This window comes from Siphateles boraxobius, unplaced genomic scaffold (assembly GCF_051911475.1).
Source record: "Siphateles boraxobius isolate OS27281-9 unplaced genomic scaffold, OSU_SipBor_1 30, whole genome shotgun sequence".
Taxonomy (NCBI): domain Eukaryota; kingdom Metazoa; phylum Chordata; class Actinopteri; order Cypriniformes; family Leuciscidae; genus Siphateles; species Siphateles boraxobius.
Window position 1 is genome coordinate 17,224,662 of NW_027508920.1, and position 17,368 is coordinate 17,242,029.

The following is a 17,368-nucleotide window of genomic DNA, read 5'->3' on the forward strand; positions in this document are numbered from 1 at the left end:
CAATAGAGAATAAAGACAATCACAACTTTTGTTTCATGCTGACTTTAAAGGTACAGAAGCAAAAATGGCCCATAAATTGTAAGGGGGGGATATTTTGCAAAAAATTTGTAGGAAAAAAAACATGTGTCCTCCTGAAATAAACTGGCATTGTAACAACCGAATCTGTTTTGATTGTGGCCTGCTGCCTTTTCTTTCACACACTCCTTCCATCTGCATTCCCATTCTGACAGCAAACTCTGTCATCTTCTCAGTGGCGTGTGAGACTCTCATACTTTTAAATGCATGAGTGCTCTTGTTTTGTTGCTCGGCTTCCTTCTCCTGAGTGTCGCTGTGCCATGTGACAGGTTGAACCTCTCGGCCTTCCCAATCCAGGCTTAGCACCCACGTGTCCCTTTAGAGGATTACATTCCTGACTTCACCACGGCAGATGTTGACGACAGAAATAGACACAACAGCACTTCTTCGCCACAGGAGGTGACAGTGGCAAGTCCACCGCAACTAAACCAGCCTTAACATGACTGTCACCCACACTGCACTCATCACAGGCGTCAAAATCGTATGTGTTCCTTCCTCTTATTATCACCTTTTGAGTCCCTCCTTCCTCTCAGGGGTTCTTCCTTTTCCCTGTCAATCCTCACACCATGTTTGGAGTATACTGACGAGCCACACGTTTACACAAAATTTACACGACAACAGCTTTTTGGAGGGGCCTGAAAAGTAAAATTTTTAAAACTGGTTTCAAAGTACAAGTTTTTGAAAATGTTACCATTATTGTCAAAAACGCAAATTTGTGAAAACAGTGATGTCATGCGCATGCGTATTACGTGTTCAGTCTATAAGCACATCGTGTTTCTTTACAAAGTGACACCACCAACTACTGGTCTAGCAGAACAATACAGAGCTTTTAGTTGTTTCTGTTTTCGTTTTGACAATGTTGTCTTCTGTACACGGGGAAAAAAAACACAAAGGAAAAACTTTTCCATTTTTAGTACACCATAATCATGTAAACGTGCCATAAAAGTGAAAAATCTTTCATTATTATTCGCTGAAGCTCACTGAACATAGTCTGGAATGTTATCTTTTTTTTGTCCATACAATAAAAGTCAGTGGGGTCCAAGGTTGTGTTGGACCCCACTGACTTTTTATTTTATGGACATTCTTCATTCTTTTGTGTTCTCTAGAAAAAAGAAACTCATAAAGGTGAAGAATGACATGAGGGTGAGTAAATGATTAGGGTGTATTTACAAACAAAAAATCTACAATGGACTTCTAGGAGCAAGAAATCCTGGAGGGTTAAAAGCAGACCTGTGAAGCTCATAATTTTGTAAAAGCATGTATTATGTGAATTATATTATATGTATAGTTTGTACCTTTTGCATATTTATTGTGTATAGTGCATATTGTGATCCGTAAAGTATGCCTAATTGTATTCTGCACTGTCTGCATGCTCTCTGTGATCTTGAATGCTCAATTGCTTGGTCTCTTTTAACCTTGCTTTCCACAACAGGCCTGAGATCTAAGCAGAGAAATCCAGTGCATCGTAAAGTGGAGATTTGGGGCTTAGTGAACACCACTGTGAAAGCAGTCGCTTACCGTGCTTGTTTTCAGTATTGTTTGCTTGTCTCTCGCTGTTTAAACGAACAGGATTAAGCAGCAGCGTGGGCTCCGTCTGGCCGACAGCTCGCCCGCCTAATCTCTGCGCATAGACCTTGGGATTTCTGAGAAAAGACCTGTGCTCACTTCATTGTACAAGACACAAGCAATCTCGCTCTCACTCTCATTCACTTGTACAGCCATGTCCTGTACTTATCAGCTGGCAGTACAATACAGGTTTGCTCCTTTGAGGACTGCCAGAACATCCACAATGATAAAGCCACATACATACACAAGCAACAATGTTCCTGACAGCTCTCAGAGGTCTGTGCTCTTTACTTAAAGATCCCACTAAATCTAAACTGGAGTTTTATGGTTTTTGGTCCGTGTCGCATTCAAAAATATACAGCCCTGCTCACTGATGACTCATCCTGCACTATACAGACTTTTATCCAATCAAATGCTTTCTACAATGACGATGCACTTTTTAAAATGTTTCAAATTTACACATGAAATGAAGGGGGGAAAAGCGAGATGGTGGTCCCCTCTCATTGTGGTTACCATTGGGATCACATGACCAGCTGAATACTGCTCACTTTATCTTGGAATCCCTACATTAAGACACTTTTCGTTGCAGAATAAATCGACAATGGGTGAAAAAATGTCTGTGAAGTGAATAGGATATTTGTACATTGGCATTATTAACCACAACCGCTTTTGTGTGATTCTACATCCATACCAATAGGTGGCAGTTTAACATTCAAGACCACTGTTGTATCAGTTGTTTAGGAAGATGAATAACTTTAAGCGAATATGAAAAATTGCTTGTTTGGAATTTAATACTAGCATGCTGCCTACTGAATAGTATACTGTCATATATATATATATATATATAAGAAAGTCTACCCATTCCATGGTGACGCGCCATGCTTGGCATTGCAGCAAAAATAGCGCTGTATTGCAGATGTATCGCTTTTATTTAGTTTTTCCTTTTTTATTCAAAATATATTTACAAACTTGCTTACCATGTCATCAACTATCTTATATTCCGATTCTCAAATACATGTGAGTGTGTTTTGTTGTTTAAAAATCTTTATAAATGATCTTGATCTGTTACGTGAGATGGGCGCCGGCATGTTTGTTTGCGCCGCAGTTCAAAGAGTCCTGACAGTCGGATTTACAGCATTTGAATTTATCAGTTTCTCCCAAAATACACAAAAGTAAGTGGCCGGTGAACTGGGAGAAGAATAGAGTAAACTTTATAGTTACTTACACTTTGTGTATCTGATATGCCAATTTGGTAGACATCGCCCAACCCTAATGTCGACCTACTTTATAGTGTGTGTTTTTTTATAAATGTTTCAAACAGCAGTATGCTTCATGTTGCCAGATTAACTCATTATGTTTCATGTTTAATTTAATGAATGACATCCAGTTTATAAATATAGTTGTTTTGCATTTTTAATTCAATTTTGTGTACATATGTTTTCAGTTCTCTGGTTGTGTGATCATATAATATTTCAAGAAGGAGATGGCCAATTATGGGAGCTACTATTTCATGCAGTGAGCTCCACTATACCACACTTTTTTGGCAAATGGTCATACATGTCAGGGAAAAATATTGCACACTGTGTGTTCAGTACAGACACTGCAGAAATAGTATGAGCAGAACAGTAGTATGCTATTCCAAACTAACCCTTAGTGCACCTCTAAATGTTGAGCACACAGAGGAAAGTGAAAGGGAAAAAGAAATAAAACCTAGGAAGTTGAACAAACATAGATAACCTGTTATAAACTCTGGGTGGAAGTGTCAGAACTCAAGATGTGTTCAAATAAAGTTTGTGTTTCTGTAGAGCGGCTGAGGGCTGCGGTTGAGCAGAGCGGCTATACAGACAGTCCATCTGTTTCTGGACTGACCAGCAGAGAGAACAGCAAGGAGAAAATTTTATGTATAGCACTTTGGCCAACCCATGGTTGTTTTTAAATGTGCTTGATAAATAAAGAAAAGAAAGAAAGAGAAAAACCTCTTAATCTCACATCTGTGCTATTTCTGAAACCCACAGAAGGGCAGGACCATGCCGGCTGGAAGTGTGTGTGTGTGTGTGTGTGTGTGTGTGTGTGTGTGTGTGTGTGTGTGTGTGTGTGTGTGTGTGTGTGTGTGTGTGTGTGTGTGTGTGTGTGTGTGTGTGTGTGTGTGTGTGTGTGTGTGTGAAACAGAAGCAGTTTTATCAGAGAACACTAGCTTTTCCCATATCACACTAAAACACCTTACACCGCGAGAGAAAGAGAACAGGACTGGAGCTAAACAGTGCCAAAAAACACCATGGTAATACAAACATTTTCAAAACATGATACTATGGCAATGTCATATACACTGGTTTTTATACAATGGGCTTCCAAACATGGTACTGTGGTAATACTAGTGGTACCGTAGTAATTATACATGCAAATTTCATCAACCAAAAATATGGTTTTAGTAGAGGCCAAAAATCATTGAGCAAAGCATTTTAAATCTCTCTTCTCTGATTGTGGATTTTGACACGGTCAACGTCTTTTTCACTCAAATGCAGCCTTCATGTAGGCTGGCAAGCCAACCAACATCAACATGTTAGGTCTGGGAACTTACCATTGGCATGCCTCAATCCGAGGGGTGGGATAAACGGTTGTCTTTCAAATTCCCTCTGCACGCAATAGGACAGCGCTACAACCAACCAGAGCAACGAACGGTTGTGGCTGAGTGAGTCCCATGCGTTTTCCCACCAGCGGAGCTAGTTGATATATTAAACTTTTGCCGTATCCGGTCGGCAAAACTCCGAACACATCTTCCTTTTTTAAGAATGACCTGTGTTCTTTTCTCAAAGAAAAGCTTAACTCCAAGTCCTCCAGAGTCGCGGCCAAAGCCGATTTGAAAGACCGCTGTTCGCCAGCAGCGGCCATCTTCTTTGTTTTCAAGTAGCAGGGAATTCACACGGATCCGTCACAACTCTGCAGTCATTATGTTAAGCCCGCCCACCAACTCTGTACATGATGTGATTGGCCTAAATTTTGGAATAAATTTTGCTGCCGCTAGGGTGCGTCTAGATTTCTAGGCTAGCCTTCACGTGCTATCGAAAACTTTCCAGTGAAGTCGTTATTATGAGCTTATCACGTTCAAATGATTTGTTATCAGAAATAAAAGGAATCATGACATGGAAGACACCAGGCTTATTCTTGCCTATATCTTGGAGAAATCGTATTAAAGCCAAAAAGTATTGAAGACATTTAATTTTGAATAAAATGTAGCCTAGTGTCCCCATTGGTTGACAACCATATAAACATTCACAAATCTGAAATTTCAGTCAGTGCATGCTATTTTTGCTGTGTATAAAACATGCTTCAAATAGTTATTTATATTTTTTAAAAACCAGTCACCGCAGCAATCTCAGCCATGTTTAAAGTTTATGGCCTGCCCAACTCGGAACCTCAGGTATCAAAATTATCTCAAGAGTTTCCCAGTAGTAAATATGACTCGAGAGGGCAATGATATCCAATTTCGAACTAGTAACTCATATTTACAATAATTCCAATAGCCTGTTAAGGCAGCATAAAATACAACAGGCAAGCATGTCAGCTGTGTGGAAGTTAGGGCTGGGTTGACAATATGTCGATTCATTCATTTTAACAAACTGATTTTGAATTTTAAAATCCCAAGAATCAATCTTTTAGTGTATGCTGTTTTCGGATGCGTGAACAAAACTTTGCTAAACGTTATTAGTAGTGTACCTAATATCCAATAAATCATAATGAGCATTGTGCTTTGTTACCTTTTATATTAAACAAAGTACATTTTTTTAAATTCTGTCAATTTTATAACATAATTCATAACTGTTATTACGTAATAAATGTTGTTTTGCCGCTCTTTAATGTGGCATGACAGTTCGCCCAGTTCCAGCAAAGTGGCTGCACGTCAACTGATCATCTCTTCCACTTTACTTTTTGTTAGTTACAGCACAAATAAACATGAATAAACATCAGAACGTATAGGTTGAAAGAAACTGTGCAACTTACTGAAATCATGTCTCATGTAATCACGCAATCAGTGTTTCAACCATGGGAAAATATAAACAAGAACATTTAAGTGTTGATTATTAAACTATTTCCAGTGTTTCCGTAAAAGAAATAATTTCGGTGCATTCACTAGTAGTAATGACTTGGGTTTTTTGGATAAAATGAGTATTACTGGACTTGCAACTTGGTAATATATGTTTTGTTTTGGGGGGATTTAGACATGGAAAAAACACGATTTTTTTTAAATACAGTATCATCATGTAAATACCATTTCAAATGGATTTGGAAATCAAGTTGTACCATTTTATATATCAAAGTATCATGTAAATAATTACCATCTGATACTAACAATGTACATTCTTTCAAAAGGACCTGCAAGAATGCTACTATAAATGGGGCAAAAATAGGACTAGATGTTTTCTTTATACTTTCAAGATGGCTTACCTGGATGAATAATTAATAGGGAAAGTATTTCACCTACCACAGAAATCATTCACTACCATGGAATTACCATATGATACAAACATGATAAAAAAACATGGTGCCACCAGAGTACTTTTTTTAAGTGAATGGCCAGACTAAACAAGAAATGCTGATACAGAAGAGAAATAATGGAGGAAGGTCAAGGAAGAGAAATGATTGCAATGAAAGAAATAAGGGAATGAATCTCTTCTCCTTCGTCTGCAGCTCTGCCATCCACTCACAACCTCCAAGGTCGAGGTTAAATGGATCATTGAGTCCCTTGATCCACCCCTTATTACTGAACATACAACAAGCAGTGAGGAAAAAAGCAGATCCCTCTGTGCCACACACACACACACAGTTTTCCCTGAGGTAGTAGAGGGAATGGAGGGCGGCCATCTTCAACTTGCAGCAGGAACAATTATGATAAACGTAATTTGGACATGGGTATTTGTCTCTTCAGCAGGATTGAGGAAAAGATGGATTAAAGTGGACGTGGGTTGTCTATTACTACAGCAGTACATAACACCCATGTGAGAGTCATAGAGACCTTTTCAGGCATGCACGACATCAAAGGGGGTTGATACAGAGAGGTACTTTCACGACATGAAGTATACATGGGCTGTTATGAAAATTCAGGCTAATACCAGCAAGTTGATGAATAGAATAGAATAGAATATCCAACGGACACCAAAAATAAATAAATAAATTTATTATCTTGCTTTATGGAATATTTATAAATGGGATATATAAATGAAATATATGCAAGATATTTATATATGGAAATTTAAACTTTGAGGACCATTAAAACTTTTTTCCCTCTAGATTTTGAAGTGAAATATGAACTGACCATATTTTCATGAGATTCACCCATGCGCACCAATAGGCACGGTGAGAAGCGGAGTCATGCGTGTTTGTGGATCCATGCGGCCACGTTTTGTGACTCAATCGCAGCCGCAGGCCTCGTCTCTTACTGCCCAGTCCGTCTCAGCGAACTGTACACGAGATCTCCTGAAACAAAGCTCTCCCTCTCAAAACAAAATCAACTCAGTATACCAGAAAAACAATGTTCCAAAACGTCTTGCTAGCTCCACAAGAAAACACCCTGTTCCTGCTCAAATGGAGCACGATGTGAACCACTCTATTTCAGCAGCATTGGAGCCTTCAAGCCACAGTGTTTAATAGCTCTTTGAAACATTAGGAATGGGATGAAAATGTAGTCGTTTTGGGGGGTAGCAGGAAGACGGTGAAGTCAGCTGGCAGAGTGAAATTCATTATAATTAGCAACTAATAATGAAAAGCCTTTCAATGATAAACCACAATCTGTCAAGATCTGCAGGCTTGGAGTTGCTGTTAAAAAAGAAAAAGATTGATTGCATCTTTAAGACAAGAACCTGCTGAGTTTATATCATCCATTCGGGGATCTTTCGCTAGATTTCAGTGTACAGTACACTCAAACATTCGCATTTTGTTTAAAGCATCATATTTGCTGATTCACAGTTCCGTTGTCAACTCAGAAATGACTCTAAATGATTCACTGATGGAGAGAGTCTGATTCATTTCATTAGTTCATGTTGCAACAGCGGTGTGGAATCTAACAAAAGCACATATGGAAAGGGAGCATTTTGTGACGTATCCCAGACAAGAAATCATGCTACAATTGCAATCCAGATGAGAATGCACAAATTGAATAGACACTGTGGCAACATATGTGCGCTATCAAAAACGCTTGAGGTGACAGTTAATGCTTTATTTAGTTGTTGATGGGTGATAATTAACATGGGCAGAGATGGCTTGATTTAACAAGATCACTATATTTGAACATTTTCTGTAGTAAATTTGAGTGGTTGTTCTAAATCCCAAGTATACTTCAGTTTTCACACGAACGTTTGAAGACAGCCAAAGACACAACCTTTCAAAGTATACTCGATTTCACAGCATGCGCGCGCACAGGTGCTCAAAACATGTACACACAGTCCAGTGTCCGTGACATTTCTCTCCAGAAGTTATGAGTGACAAAATTGTCTTAGTACTCGTTTAAACTAGGTTGCGTGCATCACAATTGCTTATCAATGTAGGCTTTTATTGTTGTTCTCTCAAGTAGTCTGTTTGTTCCGTCTCCTCCGATTACTTTATCGACTGTGAAACAACGGACCGGGGTAAAGTTGCCACTTTGTGGACCGAGTAATTAGACCAAAATATTCAAGGTGCATGTGCGAGCTGAGCGTGCAGAGTATGCACAGTTAGAAAAATCTGTGTGCATACTATAGTGTACATGCAAAACCCCAAGCATACTTTGGGCTTTAGGTGTTTGCTGTGCGTTGCTTTGTGATTTCTGAGGTATTCAAAGAGTTCTTATATATCTGTGGTGTCTAGAGTGTTCTGAGTGGTTCCTACTGTGTTTAAGCAAACTAGTTTTTCTCATATTACTTTAATGGTAACACTTTATTTTGATGGTCCCTTGTGAACATTCTGTTGACTATAAGTAATGTTGCACCTACATAACTAACTCAAGAAAGTATTAGTACAGTCTGCTTAATATCTGATAACTCTTTATTGTGATGATCCTCCAACAGACATTCTACTGACTATAACTAACTTAGAAACTACATGTCAACTTATTCTAACCCTACCAGTCTACTAACCCTCTAATAAGAGGGGGGTTCAGATCCTTCATCATCCACCAGGTGAAAATCATAAGTCAGATTGTTTAAAGTCCCACTGTAGTCAATTTGATCCCTTAAAACTCGTCTTTGATCACCAAAATGACGTTTCTTTCCTGTGAAAAAACAATACAAAAAAAGTATTCATGCCTTAAAATTGCTTGAATGTAACTCTACACCCTTGCTTTATTTAGTATGCGGAACCATGAATATGTAAATTTGCCCCACCTCTCACTCACACATACGTGCTCGCCTACAAAGTCGATTTATCAGTATGGTAATGCGTTTTATGTATCGCTCTCTTGGACACATAAATGTATTTAATATGATTAGCCTTTTGCTTGACTGTTATCAAACAGCTAATAATGTGTTGCTAATGTTACACAAACCATGTTCCCGTTCGCCATCTTAGAGTCACACAGCGGCCTTCTGAAAATCAGCATCCTTAGAAACGCTTTGAACAACTTGGAACATCAGTGGAGAAAGGCATTTAGTTCATCATAACATTGGAATAGGCTATACATCATATACATAATTTACCTGTTATATTGCCAAGTACCCGATTTTTCATATCAACAGAAAAATATATCACGATAACCTGGCTTCTCTTGAGACTCCCTTCTTCGCAAGTAATGATATGCTAAAGCCTGCCGGCTAGTTGACGTGATTGGCTACAAGGTAGTTTTGTGATGTAACAAACAACAGCGATTTCTAACCGCGTTTTTGAGACCACTTTTTTTCCACTGCAGTTTTAAAGGGATAGTTCACCCAAAAATGAAAATTCTGTCAGTATTTACTCACCCTCATGTTGTTCCAACCCCGTAAGGCCTTCGTTCATCTTCGGAACACGAATTAATATATTTTTGATGAAATCTGAGAGCTGGATCACTCCTCCATAGGCTTCTTCAGGGATTGAAACTTGCCAGCCCCGAAAAGTTATTAAAGATATCGTTTACTTTAAATAGTCCAAGTGACTACAGTGGCTCAATCTTAAATTTATCAAGCGACGAGAATACTTTTTTGTGCGCAAAAAAAACAAAAATAACCACTTTTTCCTTCTCTGTGGGCCTCGAGTCAGTTCACTAGTGATATAGCGCAGTTCTTCTGTTGAAATACGTCACACGCATCACACACATGACCAGCATCGGCCAATAGTGAGCCTACGTGTGACGTAGCTCTACAGAATCACACTGCGTAAACTGACAAGAGGGCCAAAGAGAAGGAAATGAATAGTTGAAATAAAGTCGTTATTTTTGTTTCTTTTGCGCACAAAAGGTATTCTCGTCGTTTGATAAACTTAAGATTGAGCCACTGTAGTCACTTGGACTATTTTAACGATATCTTTAATAACTTTTCAGGGCTGGCAAGTTTCAATCCCTTAGAAGCCTATGGAGGAGTGATCCAGCTCTCAGATTCATCAAAAATATCTTAATTCGTGTTCCAAAGATGAACGAAGGTCTTACGAGGTTGGAACAACATGAGGGTGAGTAATTACTGACAGAATTTTCATTTTTGGGTGAACTATCCCTTTAAGGAGAAAATACTCAGCAATGGTGTTGACTTATAAATTTGCACATGGTTTGTGTTAAAGCATATTAAAAACACCACATAGACATACAAACCTTAAAAACTTGATTCACCACAGGGGGTCTTTAAAATCCCAAGTGTGAGCAATTGTAATAGATGCACTACCACAGTTAGCAAGTTCCACAATAATATGAGTCATACAGATGCAGGCAGGAAAGTAGGATCTTGGTCACACTACTCTTATTAGTGTTCTATTTGCAGAACAGGGAGTATTAGACAATAAGGGCCGTGCCAGCTATGAGCTATGCGGCGAGTCCCCCAGAGATCCACTGCGTTTTCTCCAAGGTACATTGCATCAGCCCGTTTTCTACACCATCCTTTCTGCCACCTCCAACCTCCTCACATTCCATCCCACTTGTGAGAACATCATATATCTCTCCATGACAGGCATCTTGCTGCAGGCCTTTCTCAAAGGCTCCTTCATCTCATCCTGCTCTCCTCTCCTTCATCATACATGACAGAGTAGAAGAACCCTGCCCGCGGGGATTTCAGATCGGACACTTTTCTAGGGGTGGGAATCTCTAGGCACCTCACGATTCGATTACGATTCAGAAGCCTGCGATTCGATTCTAAAGCGATTATCTGAATATTTGTGTGTGTGTGTGAATATAAATACTTTGCTTTAAAAGTACAAAGTAATGACCCATAAAGAATTAACGTACAATATATTTTATTAACATTGCAAAGAACCAACAGGAAAATAAATGTGTGCCTGAACTAGCAGCATACTTGTAGTAAATTAATAATATAACAACAACAGGTGTTCTGACGATTCATGCTACCCATCGAGATGTGCTACTTACTGGTGCATGTGCAGACTCATTTTTCTTCTGCTTACCACGCCCATAAATCTATGCATCCTTGCTGTGGAGACTTGTATGAAACTTTGACAGGTCAAAGATGAATATTTGATGATAATTTTTACTTTTCACACGTTTTAAAAATAAAAACAGTACATTATACTGTACTCTTAACTTCGAATTTTATTATAATTTTATTTCATATAATATCATTTTTACTTGTTATATCAAATGTGATAATTGCTAGTTCATTTAAAATATCAAAATATGCTCCCCATACACTTACCCTGATTAAAATGAAAAAACAATGTCATTATATTGTGAGATTTACACCATTATGGAAACAATAGAGAATGAATCAACATTATCTGTGATCGATTCGTGCATGGGTAGCATTTTTCGACAAGGCCGCAGAAATCGTCTGAACACCGGTACAGCCCAGAGCCATAGAGAGAAACGGCTCTGGTACAGCCGAGTGTTTTTCCTCCTCTGGGTGGAAACGTGTCATATGGCTTCTCATTTTTGTCGTGTTGCCGAAATATTTTAGTTTTATTCTACAAAGCTTACAACTAGTGTGGCTCTTGTCCAGCTCCTTTCCCCCTTCAACTTCATAGAAGCCAAAATATTTCCACACGTCAGCTTTTAACGAGGAGGGTGTTTGGATTTCGCGCTCAGCCATCGCGTCTCTTTTATGTGCACACGCCACAGACAGACGGTCCGGGCACTGCACTTTCGTGCTGCAGAGTTCCGTCTTTTGCGTTCCGTCAATATTACGTCATTATAATTTTTTTTTTTTTGGACAATCGATTTTTGACATTTGTGAATCGATTCAGAATGGTCCGCATCGCGATGCATCTAAGAATCGATTTTTCCCCCCACCCCTATTTTCCACGGTCACTGCCACCAATAATGACAAGTCGCCATCTCCTTAAACCAGAACCACAAGCTGCCGATATTTGGCTTATTGGCAGAAGCTGACCTCTGAACTAGTCAGTCTCCAAGTTTCTTGAGGTCAGAATTTAAGATGCTTTGATTTTCACTGTACGGCCAATCGCATTCTCTCCTCAACCTCTATTTTTTCCCCCTAAAAGTGCTGCATCAGTGTTGGCAGCTTTTTTGGTGGTTCAGCAGTGCAGATCCAGGTCTCTGGGGTGTATACAGTTACAGCACGTGGACCTCTCTGCTCACCTCTCCTGATCTGACATTTTCATCCTCTTCCCCTGCTCTGCCTCATAAGACCAATTCGATCAGATCAGATCACTTAAGACCAGAAGCAATCACGCAAAGAGGGTAAATACGCAATGCTGAGCTGTTTGCCATTATGGCAGAATAGTCAACATTATGTATGTCAATAGCTATGTTTTCATCCACATACGGTATGTTTGAGAATTGTGGGATACTGCTTAAAAAATGCAGGATGAAAGATCAAGACTAGAACAGATTTTTCAAAACGTGCATAAAAATCATGCCTGGCTCACTTTTGAGGTGGATTAAAGATATACTTGGTTAGAAGACAAACTATGATGGAAACACTCACACATCCAAGAACTTAACTAAAACAATCATGTTGATTTGTCTCAAGTCATGTGAGTGAATCACTACCAAACAAAGTTTATTAGAGCAAAACTACAACTATAGTTTCGGGTCATTTTTTAAAGAATTTAAGGCTTTTATTCAGCAAGGATGCATTAAATTGATCAAAAGTGAGAATAAAGACATTTATAATATTACAAAAGATTTTCAATTTGTCAAGGAATCCTGAAAACCTCAGTTTCAACCAAATTAAGCAGCACAACTGTTTTCAAGGTTGATCATTTTTCTTGAGCAGCAAATCAGCAAATTAGAATGATTTCTGAAGGATCGTGTGACACTGAAGACTGGAGTAATGATGCTGAAAATTCAGCTTAGCATCACAGGAATAAATTTCAATTGAAAATATTTTATATAATCAATAGGCCTATGTATTTTTGATCACATAAATGCAGTCTTACTGAGCATAAGAGGCTTCTTCTAGGTGGTGTCTGTATAGCTTTGTTGTTCCTGGCACTGGTCACTGTATTGTCTAATAGTTAGGTAATAAAACTCCAGAGTATTTAGACAGCCTACTAACCAGCCCTAACGTGCCCAACACAGCCAAACTAGAAAATGTAGCAGTGATACCATTTACTTGGCCAGAAAGAGAGAGGGATGCAAACCAGGGAAAACCAGGATTTATCTTTTAAAAAAAAGATGATCTTCCTAATGATTGGTCATTCCACAGCCAGATAAAAGTACTCAAGATACACAAAAAATTTAAAGACTGCTATTCAGTAAGCACAATGGTTGACCTGCTATCACGGACCCAAATGACTGAGACAACCCTGTCTCTAAATGCCCTTCTCAAAGAGACCTGCTCCAAGAATTCAAATAAAGAAAATTTGACACAACAAAGGAGGGGCTACGAGTCAAAGCCTGAGCTGAATTCAAATGAGGTTAGCAAGCCTCTAGTCAACTCCCACACAAAATTTACAAGCGCATTTGATCATGTAAATTAAAGCAGTACCATGCACACAGGAATTTTGTGTTTTGTTTTATTCCCCGATTCATTTGCTGCCACTCCTACAAGAGCAAGAACAAGCAGTTTGATAGACAAGAGAAGAATGAGGCAAGCGACACTTCAAAATCCTCTTAAAACAGACAGCAAAGGAGGGAAATGCAATACATTAAAAAAAAGTCCATATAGATTTACTGAACCTGGGAGAAAGAGTGAGCAACCTACACACAAAAAACATTAAGATGATGTTCAAACTGAATACTATCATCCCGCATAAAGGCGAAAATGTAAGAGAATTAATTTTGAGAATGCAACACATATGTCTCAACAACCTGAGAAATCACTGGGAACAGATGTCGTGAGAGATCACACTTGTCTCCGTGACAGCTCTTGGCTGGAGAAGGAAAAAAAATTTCAGAGTGCAGCTAGTGCGCTAGAAAGTGCCGCTTGGTCATTTTGCACATTAATTTTTGACTGGCTTGCATCTTTGGAGGGTGGGGTTTTGGAGAAGGGGTGTGGCTGAATGGAAGGGGGGCGGTCTTATTCAAATTATAAAGTCCCAATGAAATGGAAGTAGGGCAGAACTTCTGTATTATGACACACATCCAAGTAAAAACGATTATTAAATTTTTTTTTAGGGCAGGTTCTATCCATCGGTTGTTGGTTGAATGGAGGCAGATCTCATCGTGAAAATGCAGTAGAATGTAAGAAAGAGATGGGGTTTAAGCAGACTAGATCAGTGGTTCTCAGGGGCGTAGCCATCATTTCAAAAGTGAGGGGGACAGAATGTCAAGTGTAATACCAGTTTTATTTTTCTTCAGACTTTTGTTGACAGATTTTTGCTTAATTGGCTTAATATGCTATTTATTTTAAAGCAATAAAGCAGAAAAAAAGAAAGAAAGTTGTCCAGTACTTTATATTGCACATGCAGGGTTTTTCCTGGCTTAAAATGAGGCGAAGGTGGTAAAATCCTGATCATGTATTTTAATAAGATAATAAAATGTGTATTTTTCATAGACCATCATATAGTCTACTGTGTGACCACAGTATTTTCGTAGGTGGATCTCTGTACCTCTAGGGGGGTCCGGGGGCATTCCCCCTGAAAGAATTTTTTTACATTTTAAAGATAAATTCACTAATCTGGTGCACTTTGAATGCCCCGAATCCGCTGTTAAAAATAAATAATCCAACTGCCCAAACATATGATATTCTCTGATTTAGAAATCTGATCATCGCATTACAATTATTCAAATTATCAGTGTTAAGCATGATAATATGGTTAAATATCACATTGAAGCTGATTTAAAAATAACATTTACTTAAAATAAAAGTTCTTCTTTTGGCAAAATTACATTTTCTTACTAGCCTAAACTAAGTCTGTCTTACTAAACTAAGACTTTCCAATTGAAAACCTTCAAACTTCAAGCTTTTAAAACTACTACAAACTTTCTAGTTAGGCTTTTCCAAGAGAACTTAAAGTTTGTCTACAAACTTTTTTTATCTAATTGTAAAGTGTTACCAAATTATGATAAACATCATGTACACATGTTACAACGCTGCCTGATTCAAGCAGATCGTGGCTGTTAATGCATGAAAATACAATTTCAGCATTAACATTCACCATGTTTATTCTAATTTGAAGGGCTTTGATATCATTTCTGTGAAAATAAAATGCATTGAGTAAAAGAAGATTGAAAATATTGCATGTTTGTTCGGGTAGTGAATTTACAACAAAACCTGTTCATTATTCAACAAGAGAAATAGGCGGCGTTATTCATCATTGTCCAACACAATTCAGATACTACATGACAACTTACTTACAGTGCTTGACTTTTTCGCGAAAAAGGAGTGAAGAGTTTTTTGCCATTTTGAACTCTATGAAACTGATGGATTCGGCGCGGGTGCGGGCGTGTCGTAAGCTAATGGACGAATGACTGATTACCATGGAAACGTGAAAGTCACGTATAGACTATCCTTGACTCTTTTGATTTTAAATATCGATGTATACACACCTGTGAAAACCTCAGCTTGTCGTTGACACACTTGCCCTATGAAAAAGTGCGGGGGACGAATTTACATTGTATAAAAAGTGGGGAGGACACGTCCCCCCCGTCCCCCGCGTAATCTACGCCCATGGTGGTTCTCAACTCCAGTCCTCGGAACCCACTGCTCCGCACATTTTGTATGTCTCCTTATTTAACACACCTGATCCAGATCATCAGCTTGTTAGGAGACTCTATGATCTGAACGGAGTGTGTGAGATGAGAGAGACATACAAAATGTGCAGGGCAGCGGGTCCCGAGGACTGGAGTTGAGAACCACTGGACTAGATGATTGGAGTCCTGCATACATCACCAGAAGTCTGTCATTTCACTGGAGTTATGAAATTTAGATTAAGGATTAATTAGCTCAAAAATATCAATATCCAAGCATCAAGATAAACACAGATGGCCACAGATATGGGCCATAAGCATAGTTGGTGAAATGGAAGAAGAAATCTGTTTGTGTGTGTAAGAGAGAACAACATGCTCCTGAATAAGACAGCAAATGTTTTATTCATATGTGAACACATGCAAAGGAGATGAGTCACACAACCCATCCGAATGCAACTACTGATGCAGGCAATGAGCTTCTAAACACACACATGACTTTAACATATTCAGACAGACCCACAAAATCTATGATGTCCTCCAAATGTCAGAGCAGCCAACAAATCTCTATGGGGTGCAGTTAAAGGTGGAACGGACTGCTTGGCATTTGTTCTAAAGGGGCGAACGTGCCCGCTTCTGCGAGTCTTTGATGGTGGAGAGTCTAAATTTGTGATGAGCTGAGCCGAGTCGTGGGAGGTAATGGTGCCTCTCACTCTCTCATACAAAGAGAAGACGGACGAATACGAGCTGGATAATTAGAGCGAACGCGCCGCCCAGGAGACAGAGATTCAGAGAGATCGTGCGAGCGGGGTTTGCCTGACGAGCTCGCTATATTTAACTTCCTCTAATGCAGCCGGTCCTGAAGAGGGACCTGAAGAAGCAGACACGCTCAGACATGACACACAGGAGGAGATAGAGACATTTGCAGAAAGAGAGGGAGCCAGTGGCAGACAGACACGTAAAAGAGACGCACTCAAACTCAGACACAAAGCAAGCAAGAAACTAACAGCGGGTGGACCAAAAAAAGATGGACATTTTGAAATAATAGGGTATAGAATTGTTTATTTATTTTTTATAAATGTGGGCAACTTAAAAATAGCATCTGACATGTAATTTTGGATTTGGAAGTCGATAACTGATAACCAGTTCCATTTAAAAAATATATTATCAAGACTTGTGGTTCTGTCACTGATTCTTACATTCAAATTGGAGGAAGAAAGTACACTACCGTTCAGAAGTATGGGGTTGGAAATGAATAGCTTTTATTCAACAAGGATGCATTAATTTGATTAGAAGTGATAGTATGCACAATGTTAAAAGATTCTTTCGAACTTTCTATTAAAAGAAACCTAAAAAAAATAATTCACGGTTGGTTTCCAGCAAACTATCGAGCAGCACAACTGTTGTCAAGTTGATAATAAAAAGAATTTTAAATATCAAATAAATCTTACTGACCCCAAACTTTTGAAAAGTAGTGGAACAACACTGTACTGACACAAACTATGCAACCAGTGTAGTCCAATTTGTAAACGA

The 17,368-nt window shown here is 38.8% G+C and overlaps 1 protein-coding gene across 4 annotated transcripts in view; it reads right to left on the reverse strand.

Moving 5' to 3' along the window:
- The window catches only part of aplp2 (amyloid beta (A4) precursor-like protein 2), a 95,948-nt gene that overhangs the window by 70,094 nt on the left and 8,486 nt on the right, over positions 1-17,368 (reverse strand). The gene's annotated exons all lie outside the window — the stretch shown is intronic.